Here is a 7,500-nt window from a genome sequence, read left to right on the forward strand (position 1 = left end):
GCACCACGCTAGTTAAACACACACACACACACACAACTAGGTGAGTACACACACACACACACACACAACTAGGTGAGTACACACACACACACATACAACTAAGTGAGTACACACACACAACTAGGTGAGTACACACACACAACTAGGTGAGTACACACACACACACACATACAACTAGGTGAGTACACACACACACACACACACACACACACACACACACACGCCCCACGTGACGCATGAGTGAAACATACAGCCTGGACCCTACACGTTTAAAACCCATTCCTCCTCCATGTTTATCTAGTACGATCAACCAAGCCCGCGTAAATCCATTAAAACATACCAACATACCAAGATAAATTTATGAATATATCAGTGCTCCACTATAACTCCTAGTTGCCAAGATCACCACCAGCCACCATACACTCCCTGGGTATGTAAAGGCTCCTTAGCACCCAGACTAAGATCTAACTCAATTCCAGCTGGGCTCACTTGCATATTAATTAGGCAATTCCGCCTAATTAGTCCTGGGACGCTGGGACGAGGCGCAAACAGACAAGGAGTCGTAGCAGCAGCTAGGGCTTCCTGTGCCTGACCCACAGGAAGGGCCTGGATGCACACACACACCCACGCGATAATTACATCTCGACTTCATCTTGAGAGTCACCCCTCTAGGGGGAAGACTCCATTTTCCTTTAAACTCCATTTTTAAACAGCGTAGCCTTGTATATATGGTCATAGTTATATCAGCCTCATATATATATATGGCGAGTATTGCCTCATTCTGGAACAGGTTCTCCTATAAACCCAAAGAACAAGAACATTGGGATGTTCCAGCTGGATACAAACCAGCGCAATGGAATAATCATTGATGATACGATATACCCTGGAGAACACGTCAGGTAAACACGGGTGATATTGGTCCACCAAGCTGTTGTGGCGGAGGCACGGGGAAGGGGAACTTACCAGAGAGCTGGAGGGGTGAGGAAAGGAGGTGGGGGGTTGGGGGGCGAACTCTCAAACCCGCTAAGGAAGAGGTGAGGTTATCTTGATATGATTTCGGGGCTTAGCATCCCCGCGGCCCGGTCCCTCGGTCTCCTTTTTTTGTTATACACTCCCAGGAAGCAGCCCGTAGCAGCTGTCTAACGCCCAGGTACCTATTTACAGCTAGGTGGACAGGCTCACACACCTGTGAGGTGTGATACTCACCTATCAAGGTGAAAGAAACTCTGCCCATTTGTTTCCGTTTCCGCCGGGGATAGAACCCAAAACCTTAGGACTACGAATCCCGAGCACTGACCACTCAGCCGCCTTGATGGTGGGGATGGAGAGGTTTCAACCCCTCCACGCACATAAGCCTACACTGGGCCGTAGTGTACATACGAGTGCTTCATAGTTACAGAGACAGTAATGGAACAAGATTTGCAGTTATGTTGTTTATGCTATATCTTAAGCTTATAAATGTACTGAAATTACCTTTTATAGTTCAGTGTTCAATAACTCACCTTGCACTGTAGTACATCTCTTGAACTGTAAATGCAGAACAAATATATATATTATATGTATATGTACATATACATATAGATTGGTTAGAATCGTAATTTGCCATTGCAAAAACACTACAATCACATGTTGTTGTTTAAGATTCGCTACTTGGAACAAAAAGTTCCAAGTAGCACGGGCTATGGTGAGCCCGTAGTTACAACAATCACATACAGTGGCTGAGTGCTCAAGAACTCGCTTCACCATATGATATCTAGCAGATATCAAGCGCTGTCCACGGCAGACAGAACAAGGGGAGCCGGACGGCCAAGCGGACAGCACGCTGGACTTGTGATCCTGTGGTACCGAGTTCGATCCCGGGCACCGGCGAGAAACAATGGGCAGAGTTTCTTTCACCCTATGCCCCTGTTACCAAGCAGTAAAACAGGTACCTGGGTGTTAGTCAGCTGTCACGGGCTGCTTCCTGGGGGTGGAGGCCTGGTCGCGGACCGGGCCGCGGGGACACTAAAGCCCCGAAATCATCTCAAGATAACCTCAAGAAGGCCTTCACGAGCTCGTCACCAGTTTGACATCAAGAAATAACACTCACTCAATATACCGCTCCCGAACCTCCGTCCCTCAAGGCCGCTCCTGCAAGTGAAAACACATTGTTTTTGGATTAATAGGCTTATTAATTCCTATTATCAACGTTACAAAAATAATTTCTCATAGCCAGCCTATGAGTAGTTATAGTAGTAGTTGCATTTTAAATACTCTAATAACTAAATAATACATTATTATAATATAACGTTATAAAAGTGTATTAGTGTCATTCAAATATATAACGAGGGATGTTCTTCGATAATAAATATTGTGAGAGTTATAACATCGTGAATCAGGCCGCCCTCATAAACATTGGCCAAATGTGTATTAATCCAAACACTGCCTTTCCCTGTTTATGAATTAAAAAAAAAAAAAAAAGATTACTTCTATGCAGGGGATGAGTCACAATAACGTGGCTAAAGTAAGTTGACCAGACCACAAACTAGAAGATGAAGGGACGACAACGTTTCGGTCCGTCCTGGACCATTCTCAAATCGATTGCCAATCGACTTGAGAATGGTCCAGGACGGACCGAAACGTCATCGTCCCTTCACCTTCTAGTGTGTGTGGTCTGGTCAACTCATTACTTCTACAAGTATTGAGTTTTCATTCAAATAGAAATACAATATACCACAGTTTGCAATATTTGCAAGAATTGCAAAACCAGTCATTTAGGAAAAAAAAACTTATGCTGATGAGCTAGAATAAAACACAGTAATCTATAGTGAATGACAACATTAACCAGCCACTGTAACATCACAGTAACTTGGTTATACTTGTGTTCATTTTCAAAGTATTGTGTTACCAAAAAACTACACATTTTCTCGACTATTCAGAGGATGACAAAACCCCCAACCCTATTCCATAGCCTCAGTCTGTGTCTGAACATTTAAATATAACTCTCCGACTCTTCAAGGTATTCACTACAACATTCTTCCCTTCATACTTTTCAAATTCCTTTTCTGCATTCGAGCTTTTTAATCCGACCCTTCGGATGAGTGTTTCACATTCCGGGAAACACAAGATCGAGCTGTATCTCTTATATAGAGAATATGTCCCAATAACGTATCCGAAATAGTATTAACTCAATTCACATGGAAATGAAATTGGCAACGTTTCGGTCCGTGCTGGACCATTATCAAGTCGATTGTGATTGAACACAATATACTTGATAATGATCCAGGACGGACCGAAACGTCGTCTCTCCCCATTGGTCAAACTATTATGTATCAGCGATAAGACCTACCATTAATGTATGATGACTTACTGTAAATATATAGCTCTTGAAATAGAACATTCTCTGTAACTAGCTGACATGTAACTATAAGGTGTGAAGGATAGATGAAATTGTTTATGTAATAATTTAAGGTGAGGTCTGATAAAGACCTTTTGTGCCCTCTATAATGCTTTTTGCGCTACCGCTCACAGGATGAGTATGGGGTGCACAATACACTAGCCGCCTCCGGTGCCAACAATCAATCAGTCGTCTCCATCTTCTAATGTGTAGTTTGGTCAACAAATCAGGTGAATTTTGGTTGTACGAGCTTCTCACGTGATGTATCTGGACAGGAGTTTGCACTCAAGATACAAAGGTTAAAAATTTGCTGTCCAGGAGAGACGAGATTGGGGTTGTTCTTAATAAGATCAGAAATCACAGTGCCGTGAAATGTCAAGAGTCAATGCGGTGGGGCAGTGTGTAGTAATCGAGTCAGCGCAGACGCTGGCTCAAGTTCAAGTATGTTTGAGACAATACAATATACAAAGGGATTGAGTAGCCTAGGGTATTTGTACCTTGGTTGAGGGGTTGAGGCGCGCGTCTGATATTCCACCGGGACGCTGGTTCAAATCCCACCACTGCTCCACCTGATTTTCTCTCTATGAGTAACATTAAGGCTGATAATGGGAGGTAGAGAAGGAACTATCAGGGACAAAGCGCCAAGCCATTAAGACTATATAACACTTGAAAGGGGTCAGGATAAGGATTTGGGATAGGACAGTGGGGGGGGGGAATATGGTGCCCAATCACTTGGACGGTCGGGGACCGAACAACAAATCCGACATTTATATTAGCACTGAAGGAAATCAAGTAGGAAGAGTTAGAAGTGAAACACTAATTCAGAGGTTTAAGACAGCCAGAGTGCATGGGGGCTTTGTGTGAAACTTGCACTGGTGTCAGTGGACTCCAGACTTCCTATGGAATGATTGATGAAGATTAAGGCACCCAAGAGGTGGCATGGGCATGAATAGCCCGTAAGTGGTACATTTTTGGAGTGAATGTGAGCTTTGGTCGTGAAGAGTGTCATTGGAATCCCAGGTTGCATAACTTGCACCATACAGAAGTACAGGGGTTTTGGTGCGTGGCTGGGAATACCCTGATTGCTGGTTCGAGTCACTCAGAGATCCACCTGATGTTCTCATTAAAGCTAATGTTATTCTTCAGTGATATCGTGCTCATGTTAGGCAACAATTTAGATTATGCAGTTTAGGTCTGGTCGTCATACTATGGAATGAACATATGTTCACATGAATGAGTTCAGAGAAGCATGGAGTTACACCCTGGAAAGATTTATTATGCACCCCATACCCTGGAATGATTTATTATGCACCCCATACCCATCCTACTTTCCACTACCACCCCATACGTGGGTGGTAGTGGAAAGGGTTACAGAGGCACTAGAAACCGTTTATTAAGAAAGTTTAATTGGCATTCTCTAGAAAGACGAAGAGTTAGGGGCAACATAAGTAAAGTGAACAAGTGGATAAACAACCCGTCCTCTTAAAAATAACGTCACTTTTGGCTCGTATGCGCGCTATGGCCAAATTTGGACGTAATTTGAAATGAAATCGACTCACAAAAGTGACGTACTGTTCCGTTTTCTGTTTGAGTCGTCCGGCCCTCCTCGGACAGCTTAAAAGAGGAACTTTCAATTAACGTTTTTCATAACGTTTTGAAACTTTATGAGAATTTCCTGCCTACCTAACCTATCAGAGGACCCTTACCTTACTGTTGTTGAAAAAAAAATCCCAAATTTATTATCAATTTTTTTTCATTTTCAAATCACGTCCATATTCGGCCATACGGACAAACGGCCAAAAGCGACGTTCTTTTTAAGAGGACAGGTTGGGATAAAAGGGCACACTAAAGAGGATATTAAAGTGTTTAATGTATAAACACGAAATAATGGATGTAAATGTGAACATATTGATTCGGGAAAGCTCTGGGTAAATACTGGTTTTGGGAACATAGCGTTGCTGATCTGTGGAAGTAATTAGAAACAGAATGGAGGTGGGATCATTTGATTGTTTCAAGCATATTTAAGACATTTATGTAATAACAACATAACATTAGAATCGAGGAACCTGCAGAAGGTCCATTGACGCATACGAGGCGGTGCGCCAGAGAGGGGGGGGGGGTGCGCCAGAGAGGGGGGGTGCGCCAGAGAGAGGGGGGGGTGCGCCAGAGAGAGGGGGGGGTGCGCCAGAGAGGGAGGGGGGTGCGTCAGAGAGGGGGGGGGTGCGCCAGAGAGGGGGGGGTGCGCCAGAGAGGGGGGGGGGCGGTGCGCCAGAGAGGGGGGGGGCGGTGCGCCAGAGAGGGGGGGGGCGGTGCGCCAGAGAGGGGGGGGGCGGTGCGCCAGAGAGGGGGGGGCGGTGCGCCAGAGAGGGGGGGGGCGGTGCGCCAGAGAGGGGGGGGGCGGTGCGCCAGAGAGGGGGGGGCGGTGCGCCAGAGAGGGGGGGGCGGTGCGCCAGAGAGGGGGGGGGCGGTGCGCCAGAGAGGGGGGGGCGGTGCGCCAGAGAGGGGGGGGGCGGTGCGCCAGAGAGGGGGGGCGGTGCGCCAGAGAGGGGGGGGGCGGTGCGCCAGAGAGGGGGGGGCGGTGCGCCAGAGAGGGGGGGGGGCGGTGCGCCAGAGAGGGGGGGGGGCGGTGCGCCAGAGAGGGGGGGGCGGTGCGCCAGAGAGGGGGGTGGCGGTGCGCCTGAGAGGGGGGGCGGTGCGCCAGAGAGGGGGGGCGGTGCGCCAGAGAGGGGGGGGGCGGTGCGCCAGAGAGGGGGGGGGCGGTGCGCCAGAGAGGGGGGGGGGGCGGTGCGCCAGAGAGGGGGGGCGGTGCGCCAGAGAGGGGGGGGGCGGTGCGCCAGAGAGGGGGGGGGCGGTGCGCCAGAGAGGGGGGGGCGGTGCGCCAGAGAGGGGGGGGCGCGGTGCGCCAGAGGGGGGGGGGGGGCGGTGCGCCAGAAAGGGGGGGGGGCGGTGCGCCAGAGAGGGGGGTGGCGGTGCGCCTGAGAGGGGGGGGGCGGTGCGCCAGAGAGGGGGGGCGGTGCGCCAGAGAGGGGGGGCGGTGCGCCAGAGAGGGGGGGGGGGCGGTGCGCCAGAGAGGGGGGGGGGGGCGGTGCGCCAGAGAGGGGGGGGGCGGTGCGCCAGAGAGGGGGGGCGGTGCGCCAGAGAGGGGGGGGCGGTGCGCCAGAGAGGGGGGGGGGCGGTGCGCCAGAGAGGGGGGGGGGGGCGGTGCGCCAGAGAGGGGGGGGGCGGTGCGCCAGAGAGGGGGGGGCGGTGCGCCAGAGAGGGGGGGGCGGTGCGCCAGAGAGGGGGGGCGGTGCGCCAGAGAGGGGGGGGGCGGTGCGCCAGAGAGGGGGGGGGGCGGTGCGCCAGAGAGGGGGGGGCGGTGCGCCAGAGAGGGGGGCGGCGGTGCGCCAGAGAGGGGGGGGCGGTGGGCCAGAGAGGGGGGGGCGGTGCGCCAGAGAGGGGGGGGGAGGTGCGCCAGAGAGGGGGGGGAGGTGCGCCAGAGAGGGGGGGGGAGGTGCGCCAGAGAGGGGGGGGGGAGGTGCGCCAGAGAGGGGGGGGGGAGGTGCGCCAGAGAGGGGGGGCGGTGCGCCAGAGAGGGGGGGGCGGTGCGCCAGAGAGGGGGGGGGCGGTGCGCCAGAGAGGGGGGGCGGTGCGCCAGAGAGGGGGGGGCGGTGCGCCAGAGAGGGGGGGGCGGTGCGCCAGAGAGGGGGGGGCGGTGCGCCAGAGAGGGGGGGGGCGGTGCGCCAGAGAGGGGGGGGCGGTGCGCCAGAGAGGGGGGGGGGGCGGTGCGCCAGAGAGGGGGGGGGGGCGGTGCGCCAGAGAGGGGGGGCGGTGCGCCAGAGAGGGGGGGCGGTGCGCCAGAGAGGGGGGGCGGCGGTGCGCCAGAGAACATCTCAACAGAGAGTAACACACCCAGGCCTCCACCGGGCATCCCGCCGCACATGACTGGAGCAGCAAGTCAGAAATGAAGAGTAACCCAGTAATGGAGGTGTGTGTGTGTGTGTGTGTGTGTGTGTGTGTGAGTGATGGTGACAGGGCGCCCTGTCCTTCACCATCCCCAGGGACACCCATCATATACTAACCGTCCCCAGAGGACACATTTTTCGTACTCCTGATTTATACCCCTTACTTCGTTAATCTTAATT

This window comes from Procambarus clarkii, chromosome 20 (genome assembly GCF_040958095.1).
Source record: "Procambarus clarkii isolate CNS0578487 chromosome 20, FALCON_Pclarkii_2.0, whole genome shotgun sequence".
NCBI lineage: Eukaryota > Metazoa > Arthropoda > Malacostraca > Decapoda > Cambaridae > Procambarus > Procambarus clarkii.